Raw genomic sequence first — 12,204 nt, forward strand, 5'->3', positions numbered from 1 at the left:
AAAGCATCGTATTACTACCACAGAGGCGAAGCCCAAAAAATAAATGGTGGTACCACCATGTACTACCACAGAGGCGAAGCATCGACATACACGTCGAGGTAAACTTGCGGAAGCGAATGCTGTCGGCCTTCAAGTTCGTATGTTAATTACTAAACGTGCCTTTTCTGATTCCAGTGGTCGAAACTGGTGGCAGCGTGTGAATACTTTATTGAATAAGAATACAATAGCCCCAGATCGCACCTGTGCTTTTTCGGCTGAGCAGCTTAACCAGTACTATAATGGCATCTCCACTGCTTCTGGAGGCCCATTCAAGCCTACTTATTTGGAGACTACAAATGACGGTCCGCAGTTTTCGCTCTTGCGAATATTTAATGCCATGAAACGCATTAGGCGCACCGCTACTGGCCCAGACGCTCTGCCGTTTTGGATCTTTAAGGACAATGCTCACAATTTGGCCGAAATCTATTGTCATATGTTCAACTTGTGCTTGGAACAAGGTATTTTCCCGGAGTTTTGGAAGCTTGCAAAAAAATCTCCCTTGCCAAAAGTTTCGTCTCCAAAGCAGCCAAAGGATTTGAGGCCTGTCTCTGTTACTTCTGTTATGTCCAGAGTGTTTGAAAGGTTAATTTACCAGAACTATCTGCAAGGCCCTTATAAGAGATGGCTTACACGTAACCAGTATGGTTATCGTAAACATTCTTCTACTTCCTGTATGCTCATTAGGCTGCAACATCATCTCTGGAATTTCCGTGAAAACTATGATTATGTTCGCTTCTTTTCTCTAGATATGTCAAAAGCTTTTGATACTATTTCCCACAAGAGTGTGATAGAAGAGTAATGAATATTTTCCCAATAGTCGATCCTGCGGTTGTCAACGTAGTCATTAACTTCTTGCAAAATAGAGCCCATTATACTTCTCTCAATGGCTTGGATTCAACTGTTTTGTATACTAATCAGGGTGTCCCTCAGGGCACTGTCCTTGGTTCGCCTCTTTACAATTGCTCTACCCATGCTATTGATGTTTCAGATATTTCCACCACGTTATCAACTTATGCTGACGATAACAATCCTCTTGTAGCTGGCTGCAATAGCGCTGACAATGCTCGGGAAGTTATTAGTTCGCTCTATCACCAATTTGACGCAAAAAACTTGTTTCTCAATGTTCAAAAATCTTCCAAAGAAATGCGCGTCATTTTCAATCATAGTGGCAGTAATGCCATACATATGGTTGAGGGCATTGAGGTTGTTGATGACCTCAAAGTGCTGGGGTTTACGATTGACTCCAAATTTGGTTTTTCTAAGCATATTGACAAAGCTGTTAAACAATCGAATTCTATACTTTTTTCAATCTGGCGCCTTGGTAAAATCGGTTATTCGAAGGACGAACTTGCTATTTTGTATCGTGCTTTTGTTCCCCCAAAGCTTTACTATGGCATTAATGTTTGGGGTGGTTCAAATGTTAAAGATCTAGAGAAGATAAATTTGTTTCAAAGACGTGCAATAAGGCTTGGCGTTACTGATACTTATGAACCAATATCTGCAACTATTAGAAGAGCTGACCAAAAACTCTACGATGCAATCCTCCAAACAAGTTCTGATCATCTGTTGTTTGATTTAGTTCCGACACATTCTACCTACTCAGCAAACAACCTGCGCTGTCATGATCCACCTATTGCTCGCTGTAAGATGGAGAGGCAAATGAAAATATTTCCTTATCGCCTGCTGCGCAGACTTCATGACATATAGTTTAATTTGTTGTCTTATTACGATTTATAGATGTCATTCTATAACTAATTTAAGTATCTATCTATCTATCTATCTACCACAGAGGCAAAGCCCAAAAATTCGCCAAAATTTCACCGCGATGAAAAGTAGATACAGAAGCGAAGCCGAGCTTCGCACCACTTGCCATACAATACAAAACAGCCACTAAATCGAAACAACGCTTGCCAATCGCAAGCTTTGAGAGAGAAAAAGTTTAATTTAAACACCTCAAATGAGATAAATGAGTTTTTAAAGTAAAACTATAATGTTCACTGTCTATGAAGGATTGTCACCAACCGCGTTCTAGTTTGTAGATCCTTGAGATACGAGCAGTTGTCTAGCAGGTGGTTGTAGTTATCAGCGGTAGAGTCACAATATTTACAATCACATGAGCAGTCCGGTTTGTAGCAGCGTTCAATCTTACAAATCGCGTTATGTAGGCCGTTGTTATAGTAGCTGGCTATGGCTCTGCGCGTTTGCCCTGTTGATTTTTCGATGTTCAGAAAGTTGTTTTCAAAAATTTGTTGTAGCAGTCGGCTAGTAGACGCATATTTGCATAACCCAGACCAGCGTTTCCAGAAGTACCCTGCAACTGGTTTCGCGTGCTCTAAACTGTCTGTAAAAATGCTGCAACCGTAAGCAGCCGATGGCAGAATAACACTCATGAATAGTCTGTGTGCATGCTGGAGCTGTAGTTTTTGAAAATTGACTTTTGCAAACAAGGCGTTGATGTTGTTTATACCTTTTCTACGTCTTTCATTCAAGTGGGCGGTTTTCTTGTTGGTTGCCGTCAGAATAACCCTCAAGTAATCGAAGTAGTTGGTGAATTCAATGTCTTCCCCCATGTAGTAGATGCGATCTGTACTCTTCAATCTGCCTCCGCGGCGAAATTTTATGATTTTTGTCTTACCGACATTAACGTTAATGTTGTTGTTTTTACAGTAAATACTGAGCCTGTAAACGGCCAACTGGATGTCAAACGGTGATGATGAAGTGATTACTACATCGCCTGCATAGAATATGCAGAAACACTTACACTGAACAAAAATTTCTGCCAAATCAGCAATAAACACGGAAAACAAAAGAGGAGAGAGTTTGTCTCCTTGTGGTAGACCAAGCCACTGGAGTATCGGGGAAGATAGATAACCATCATTAACGACATGTACCATATTGTGAGGTAGGATATCATGTAGGACGAGCAGAAAATTGTTGGATACACCCATCTTCGCCAATTTTTGTAATAAAGTAGAGCGATCAATGCTGTCGAAAGCCTTACGGAAATTGATGAAGCACGCATAGAGGTGGCCATTTGTTGCGATTGATGTGTCAATGTTCTCCCTGAGAATGCTAATAGCTTGAATGGTTGATCTACCTCTACGGAAGCCATACTGGACGTCAGCAATTTTTCCATGCTGTTCGCACCAAGTAGCTAGCCGGTTGTGGAGTATCGATGTATAACATTTATATATAGTTTAAGAGGGCTATGCCCCGGTAGTAATCCGGATCTTTTTTGCTGCCTTTTCCTTTGTAAAGCGGTATCAGATTTGACACTCGCCAGGCATCGGGAATGGCTATTGAGTCAACACAGACCTGGAACAGCGTAAAAATATGCAAATACAGGAGACCAAAACTTTGTTTCAAAAAATCACCGGTTCTCATATCAGGTCCTGGAGCTTTGTTGTTGGCTTGTCTTGATATTGCTTGTGTAACTTCTGGTAGAGAAACTGGGCGGTCCAGGTCGTCGTAGTAGTCGCATGAACTGGGTTCTTCTGGGAAGCTAACGTCTCTCTCGCCTTGGAATAAGGCTTCAAAATGAGTTATCCACACGTCTTGTTGTACTTGGGGCATGTATGGGCGTTTCTTGCTACTCAAAATGCTCCAAAACTTGGATCGGTCAGCTTCTGCTGTGATAATAATAGTTTCTTCGCAATCTTTCTCGTGTGCTGTGCGTTTTTTTCTGCATAGTGCCTTGAAAGACCGTTTAGCTTGAGAGTAGCTCCCCAAATTTTTTTCCCCGGTATTTGTTAGGTACCATTGTAGTTTCAAAGTTTTGTGCGATTGGTAGCAGTGCCTGTCGAACCACGGCTTTGAATGTCTCTTCCTGCGAGGTCTCGAGATGTTGTAGCTTAATTGAATTAAATGAGAGTAGCAATTATTTGAATCTGACAAGTTGTCATACATGACAAGCTGATGCTGTTCGTAGGTGTTAGGGTCGAAGAGGAGGGCGTGCTGTTTCTTCTTGTCGACTTTCCCGGCATGAAAAACTATTCTGCGGGAAACAATCTGATGTTTTGTCTGAAACATCTGTTGCGTAGCCGGATTTGTTGCTGTTATATTTTTTGCAAAGAAAAGATCAATCGTACTCGAGCCGTTGTGGGAATAATAAGTGCGATTTTCTGGAGAGTTGATGCAGTGAAGGCCAGCAAGTTGTAGGTTTTCACATAGGATCTCACCCCGTACGTGATCACCATCAATGCGACAGTTGAAATCGCCACCGAGTAGGATTTTTGCACAGGTGGGCACTGTGTCTAGGAATTGACAGATGTCAAGAAGAATATCATCAACGCAGGTGTTCGGTGGGTAGTAGCAAACAATGATGGTAAGTAAGTTAACAGATACACACAGCATTTTCATTTCTATAGACCTCGGTGCTTCTGCAGTCTAGGCTCTTGCTGACGCAAATAGAGAAGCCTCCCATAGGCCGTCCTCTCTGTGGCTTCACGGCTTCGGCAAACTAACAGTAAAAACCTGGTAAAAGGCAAGAGATGTCGTGTGTAGCTAGCGTTTCTGTTAGTAGTAATATATCTGTGTCGAGTTCATTGTTTGTCAGTAGTGGAATGTTTGTCTTAGCACCTTCTATGTTCCACAGAATTACTTTCAGCTCTTCTGTGTTAGGTTTCATTGACTGCTGAAGTCATAGTGAACCACCATATTGTTTCTGATGATCCATGTTTTTTCCGAGTCAGTCTCTCTCTTGCTTCTCAGCTCTTGTCGTAGCTCATACTGCTGTGCTTGTTCGGCTTTTGTATAGTCAGGGTTGATAAATACTCCCTTAAATTCATCACAATCATCAATTTTTTGCTACTTTTCAGTAGTTTTAGACGTGTTATGGCGTCTTTGAACGTAATGATGAGGAGCGGATTTGCATTGGCGTTGTTTTTGTTCTTGATTCGGTGTGTTGTAAATTCGTCTTCTTTAAGTGTGACAGAAACCGCACTAGCTAGATCTGTTAGCATCTCTTTGTCGGTTTGATCTTTGTCGGCTTTCAAACCACGGATAACAAGGTTGTTTGATTTTTCCGTTTGTTGTTTTTCTTCCGCTTTAACCTGTTCAACAATTGTGGCGCAGAGACTGCTGTTTTTCATATTCTTCGTAATTTCGGCGTGAGAGGGTTCAGTCTTCGTTTCATGATGCACTTTCAGTTCTGCTAGTCTTTTTGTGGCACAAAAACCACATGAAAGTCTGCTTTTTCTAGAGTTGCAACGGCGATAGATTTTGGCAGAGAAACTGTTGTCCATATATCACAGCCGTCGCTGGAGCACCCTATTTCTTTCTTTATGTAGTTGTTGGAATCTCGTCTTGTAATCATTGTCCCAGATGCTGGTGATGATCAAGATCAATCGTACTATTACTTATCTGAAGCTATTTAATAAGTTTATCACAACAATTAGGCTAAAAACTTTAAATTAATCGCAAGTTTATAAACTTCGAAAAAAAAATCAGAAATGCCGAAGTCTGTCAAAATGAATAAAAAAGTATCAGAAACTCACACAAAGACAATAGAAGGTACAAAGAGAATCAGAAGAAAACTTATTAAGCTGTAAGCCAGCCGAAGTTACCTGAGAGGTGTGACATTCGACCAGAATGAACGAAAATGCAGATTCGGCGATTTCGAATTGCTAGCAGCTAAAATTCCGAATTGACAGTTTTGAGAGATTAGTGACGTTATGGGGACGATTAGTCAAACGGTGAAGGTCGAGATATTCTGGTATTTTGAAATTTTAAAAAATTCGAATTGAGAAGTCGCATTTCCGAGAAACGGCAAAAACCGCCATTTTGGAAGAAAACCAGAAAAAATCAGAACAACAATAGTTGCGACGAAGATAACTACGAGAAAATAGAATATTGGAATCGAAGAAAACAGCAGAGTTAGCAGAGACCGTTCCGAGTTGCAACGATTGTGTCGCTACAATCGTTGCAAGGCCGTTCACAACAACGGTGAAGGGTGGAAAAGCAGCCCTCCGGAAGGAAGATAAGGTTGTTATTTCCCCGGATTCAAGAATGCGGAGGGGTGTCTGGACTGGAACTTGTATCATTTTATATAAACTTTTAGCTTCCCGGTTATGTCTTGAATTGAATTTATTTAACATCTGAATTCCTTTTACGACGGTGAGAAGCTAGGAGTTGGGGAAAGGGTTGATCCATCTTCGATGGAGATGATGATTTTCATCTACTGAACAAAAACAATAGTAATATAATAAGTAGTATTAGCCCTGTTTTTAGGAGTGACCTCGTGGTCTGGGGATACTGAGACCCAGTCATGAGCTTACTAATTTTGCATGTAAGTAAGTTAATTTGAGAGTTTTGACCGAAGCCGAAAGCAGTAACGTTTTTGTCGACCCGATGTTAGAAGGACCACCAAAAAAACTGGCTTTGGTAGGGACGGTGAAAAGCATGTAGAGCTCTGTTTAGACGTTGGCGAGTCGTCTTAGAACCTAGCTTTATTTTCCATCGATATGTACCCCCGGGCGAATGTTACATAGATGTTTTTTTGGCGGTCCTGGGTGGGCAGGAACCACCAACTTTTCGGTTAACAGCCGAACCACCAACCTTTCGGCTGTTAACCAAAAGAATTGTGGTTTAGGCCCAACCAGGAGCGCCATAAAAATATCTATGTAACACTCGCCCGGAAGTACATATCGACGGAAAATAAAGCTAGGTTCTAAGACGACTGGCCAACGTCTAAAGAGAGCTCTACATGCTTTTCACCGTCTCTACCAAAGCCAGTTCTTTTGGTGGTCTTTCTAACATCGGGTTGACAAAAACGTTACTGCTTTCGGCTTCGGTCAAAACACTCAAATTAACTTACTTACATGCAAAATTAGTGACCTCGTGGTCTGGGGATACTGAGACCCAGCCATGAGCTCACCAATTTTGCATGTGATTAAGTTAATTTGAGTGTTTTGACCGAAGCCGAAAGCAGTAACGTTTTTGTCAACCCGATGTTAGAAGGACCACCAAAAAAACTGGCTTTGGTAGGGACGGTGAAAAGCATGTAGCGCTCTGTTTAGAAGTAGGCCAGTCGTCTTAGAATCTAGCTTTTTCTTCCGTCGATATGTACTTCCGGGCGAATGTTACAATGTGTAACAGTCGTCCGCTTACGTTACATGTGAAAACGCGTTAAAATTGTAAATTCAAGCAAACGTTCTCGCACATTTTTGTGCATCTTCTGGTTTTAAAAAATCTAAACTATCTGTACAAAATGATCAAAGATCATAAAAAGTGTCATACACATCATTATTTCAATAATTAAAAAATTCAACCAATCAAAACTTTACAAATATTATTGAAATTATGTAACAACTAATATTTAACAATTTTAAACATTTTGTCACAAATTTTTGAGAATTTTAACCTTTTTCATTTCTACAATTTCGTTTTGTCGCTATTTTTTATGCTAACATGTAAGTTATTACAAAATTTTTTGTTTTAACCAGAATTTTTTGATTCTAGAACTATAGCCTTTGTGACATTCGACCAGAATGAAAAAAATTGCAGACTCGGCGATTTCGAATAGTTAGGAGCTAACCTATCGAATAATTTTTTGATAGATTAGTGACGTTATTGGGACGATTAGTCAAACGGTGACGGTCAAAATATTCTGGTACTTTGAAATTTCAAAAAAGTCGAACTGAGAAGTCGCACTTCTGAGCAGGCAAAAAACCGCAATTTTGGAAGAAAACCACAAGAAACTCAGAACAACAATAGTTGCGACGAAGATAACTACAAAAAACTCGAAGATCAGAATCAAGGAAAAGCAGAGTTAGCCGAGACCGCTCCGAGTTGCAACGATTGTGTCGCTACAATCGTTGCAAGGCCGTTCACAACAACGGTTAAGGGTAGAAAACAGCCTTCCGGAAAGAAGATAAGGGCGTTATTTCCCCGGATTCAGGAATCCGGAGGGGTCCCGGGATTTGAACTGAAACTGCTTTAAGCAAAATTTTGCTGCGACCCAGCCATGAGCTCACTAATTTTGCCTGTAAACAAGTTAATTTGAGCGTTCTGGTCGATTCCGGAGAACAGTAACGTTTTTGTCGACCCGATGTTAGAAAGACCACCAAAAGAACTGGCTTTGGTAGAGACGGTGAAAAGCATGTAGAGCTCTGTTCAGACGTTGGCCAGTCGTCTTAGTACCTAGCTTTTTTTCCGACGATATGTACTTCCGAGCGAATGTTACATAGATGTTTTTATGGCGCTCCTGGGTGGGCGAGGGAGATTTCGAACTACTACGGGAGGTTTTAGATCGGAACGCGGATGTATTTTCAAAACAAAAGGCGGATATCGGTTGCTGTAATTTCGTAGAACACGAAATCGAACATGAGGAAGGCGCCGTTTCCCATAGGGAAGGCGCAAGACGAATGACGCCACATAAATCGGAAGCGTGCCGAGCGGAAATAAAAATGCTGCGGGGTAGTAAGGGCGAAGAAGAAAGTGAGCAGTTTAGGTTTTGTTGCGACTTTCGCTACTTGAACGCGGTAACGATAAAAGATGCGTACCCGATACCGCGAATAGACGAGAGCATCTCTAAATTTGGTGATGCCAAGTTCTTCACCACATTGGACTTGGGTTCTGCTTTCTGGCAGGTCTCTCTGCGGAAGAAGGATAGGGAAAGACAGGATTCGAGTGCGAATTGGGGTTGTACCAGTGGAAGAGGATGCCCTTCGGCTTGTACAATGCAACGGCCACTTTTCAAAGAGTGATGGCTCAGGCTTTGATCAAAGTGACAAAAAAGTACGGGAATCTTGTGATGTGTTACATGGATGACGTAGTCATAGCAACACCGACCCTGGAAGACCACATTGATCGGCTCGATGAGGTATTTGGATGCATCAAAAGAGCAGTCTTGAAATGCAAACCTTCGAAGTGTGAAATCCTGAGGGATTCGATCAAGTATCTAGGAAGAATAGTGGATAGGCATGGTGTGAGGCCAGAGCCGGAAGCATTGGAAGCAGTGTTGACTTGGAAGGCTCCCAGAACGGACACACAGCTCATGAGCTTCCTAGAGTTTGCCAACTACTACCGTGAGTTCATAAAAGGATATGCAGACAAGGTGTATCCGATGCAGAAGCTGATGCGCAACAAAGGGAAAAAGTTCGAATAGAGCGATGAAGCTCAAACGGTCTTTGAGAACATAAAGCGGGAACTGTGCGAGGCGCCAGTGCTGGGCATGCCTACTGAAAAGGGCATGTATGTTCTTGACACAGACGCATCAGTAGTAGCCATCTCGGGAATACTTCACCAGGAGCAGGAATGAAATGGGAGAACCGTTCTCCGTGCCATAGCATATGGCAGTAAGGTGTTAAGTGACACTGAGATAAAATATGGTGCACCGAAAGCAGAAATTTTTGCAGTAGTCACATTTGTGGAAAAGTACCGCGCATACTTAGGGAGCGCTCCCTTTAAGTCACGCGTGGACAACAGGGCGTTATCCTGGTTGAAGACATACTCGATGGATCAGAGTTATATTGGTAGGTGGATAGTAAGATTAGATGGCTACCACATGATAATCGAGCACAGGATGCGTGACAAACACCAGAATGCTGACAGACTGGAACAGAAGCAGGCCAATCAGGCAGAAATAAAGGAAGGATTCTCGTTTCTGGACAAAGAAACTTATGAAGCGCTTCCCTTAACGAGATGGTTGGACAAGTCTGGACATCCAATTCCAGGACATCCTGAGTTACCTGTAGAGAAAGCAGCCGAGATAAAGATCCTATCCAAGAAGCACCCAGTGCCCTTGAATCTGTTGCTGCGCTCGAACCTGGTCCAACAGGAACTCTCTCGCATGAACATTAACAGCCTCTCATTATTGGATAAAACGGTGCAGGTCACACCGCAAGTGATGCGGATGCTGGTTGGATTGTTAGAGAGAGAAGTGACCAGAGATGACCCCGAGTGGGCAGCAGCAGTGGCATCACTGACAGTCAGTGAGAAGGTGAAGATCACGCCGTCCAGACGACAACACAAAGAGAACGAGAGGGATTGTAGGACAATAGTTCAGCAACTAGTATCCTCAATACCACACGAGGTTTTAACCAGTACTTCTTACGGACGAGAAGAACAGGGGAACAAAACGCAAAAGAAAACCGTTACCTTTGTGGACCAAGATAAAGAAGGTGAAAAGGTTGAACGAAACCTGGTGCAAGATTGTTTGTCCGGGGAGACGAACGGTGAGAAGAGCCGGCGAGTTCAAGATCAACACTCGGGACAAGGAATTTTGTCCGGGGAGTCTGATGTAGTTGAAAAAGTTCCGGGTGAGAAGCAGGACCTGGAGAACAAAATTTTGTCCGGGGAGTTCAGATGGATGCGAAGAAAGCACAGAACTGACCCAGGAGATGGTGCAGACTCCGTCAAAGACTCTTTAACAGATGACAATTCTCGAAACTCAGGAATTGACACCTACTCAGACAGGAACTCATACTCGGTATCGGAACTGTCAGAACTAGCGATCCAAAGGCTACTATTGGAAACTCGAGCAAGGGATCTGGATAGAGAGATATACCAGGACCCTGACTGTGATCGCTACCTCATACCAGGTGAAAGAGTCTTTGATAACGCTGCGGATGATCTGGAAACAATACCAGTATCGAAACCTTCGATGAGTCTGCTGCCACAAAAAGAGGTAGTCAGAACTGATCTCCAGCCTTTCGAACAGGAAACACAGCCATTGGCAAAGATTTGGAGCGTTAAGATGGAAGAAAATACGCATCAACCCAATGAGCTGAATAGTCAGATGAGGGTCATGAAGACGTATTTGAAGGCGAGATACAGACTCTCGGATCTTCTAAGAGCCCAGAGAAATGACCGCATGACAAACAATCTGAAAAGGTGGATCAAAAAGGGTTCTCCGGACAAAGGAAACCTCGAGGAAGACAGTTACCGCATTCTGAGACAGTATTTTATGCAGAAAGAGGGAAGCTTATACTTGAACAGGGACGGGGTTGCGGCTTGTAAGAGAAGAGATGAAGACAGAGTCCTATACAAGTGTAACGCGATAGTGTTGCCGCAACTCTATCAGACAGGTCACATGATCAGATGGGCCATCAGGGGATCGACAAAGTATATTAGAGGATCCTGAAGAGCTTTGAGTGGCCTGGAATGAAAAAGGCATGCGAGAAATGGGTAACAGCATGTCTGTCATGCCAACAGGTCAAGAATCCAAGGAAATTGCGATTTACTTTACAGTCGATCGAGTCGTCTGAATTCAACGAGGTGGTGCAGATAGATCACCAAAACATATGCATGACAGACAGTGGTTATAATCAAGTCTTGGTCATGATAGACCACTTCACGAAGTATGCAGAGGCCGTGCCCTGCATAACTGCCTCAGCGGAAGAGACGTGCGACCACCTGATCAATACGTGGATAGCGAAACATGGTTGTCCGATGACGTTTCAATCGGATAACGGAACAGCTTTCGTGGGAGAACTTACAAAAGAGCTAATGCGACGTTCGCAGGTGGCTCAGGCCGACTCCACGGCATACCAGACAAATTGCTTGATGGAAAGGCAAAATATAACGTTAGTGTCGATGCTGAGGGTATATTGTTCCAGGTACATGACCGATTGGGACAGATATCTTCCACAGGTGATGGGAGCTTACAATAGCACGCAGCATTCCACCACCGGAGTTAGTCCACATATGATGCTAATCGGGCACGAGAAGTCTTTGCCCTTGACTTTCTTCTACCCAGAGTATGAGGGTAAGAAGACGTCACCACAGGTCCATGTAATGGATGTAATTAGACGTCAGCAAGACTTGAACGACTTGTGTAGACGAAATACTGAGCAAGCACAGGCAAGGCAGATGAAAATATTTGACAAGAAAGCAGCTGGTGCAAAAGCTTATTCGGTAGGGGACTACGTATTGGTATTTCAGAAGGTCATACCACCGAGAGGAACGAAAAAGCTCCTAAAAAAGTGGAGGGAACCCTTCATGATCTTGGAGGTGCACCAGGAGGGACGCTTCTATAGACTGAGTATTGGCCGAGACGCTCATAACGAAAACCTTAAGCCACACAATCCATCGACAGAAGACTGGTGTCTACCTGCAGACATGGAAGAGGGGGATTATCTAATGATGGACAATGCTTGTGAGGTCAACGAGAAGGGCACCAGGGAAAACAACGATGGAAATGAAGTCATAGAGGAAGGAACAAGT

The 12,204-nt window shown here is 42.9% G+C and overlaps 2 protein-coding genes across 5 annotated transcripts in view; one reads left to right on the plus strand and one right to left on the minus strand.

Annotated features, from left to right (window-relative positions):
- The window catches only part of LOC134854895 (endosome/lysosome-associated apoptosis and autophagy regulator family member 2-like), a 39,785-nt gene extending 34,349 nt beyond the window's left edge, over nucleotides 1–5,436 (minus strand). For both annotated transcript variants that reach the window (XM_063871255.1, XM_063871254.1), the window contains exon 1: nucleotides 5,407–5,436. The gene's annotated coding sequence lies outside the window, so the exon portion shown is untranslated. The remainder of the gene's footprint in view (nucleotides 1–5,406) is intronic.
- The window catches only part of LOC134854384 (cullin-associated NEDD8-dissociated protein 1-like), a 277,297-nt gene that overhangs the window by 82,095 nt on the left and 182,998 nt on the right, over nucleotides 1–12,204 (plus strand). The window lies entirely within an intron of this gene.

This window comes from Symsagittifera roscoffensis, chromosome 9, assembly GCF_963678635.1.
Source record: "Symsagittifera roscoffensis chromosome 9, txSymRosc1.1, whole genome shotgun sequence".
NCBI lineage: Eukaryota > Metazoa > Xenacoelomorpha > Acoela > Convolutidae > Symsagittifera > Symsagittifera roscoffensis.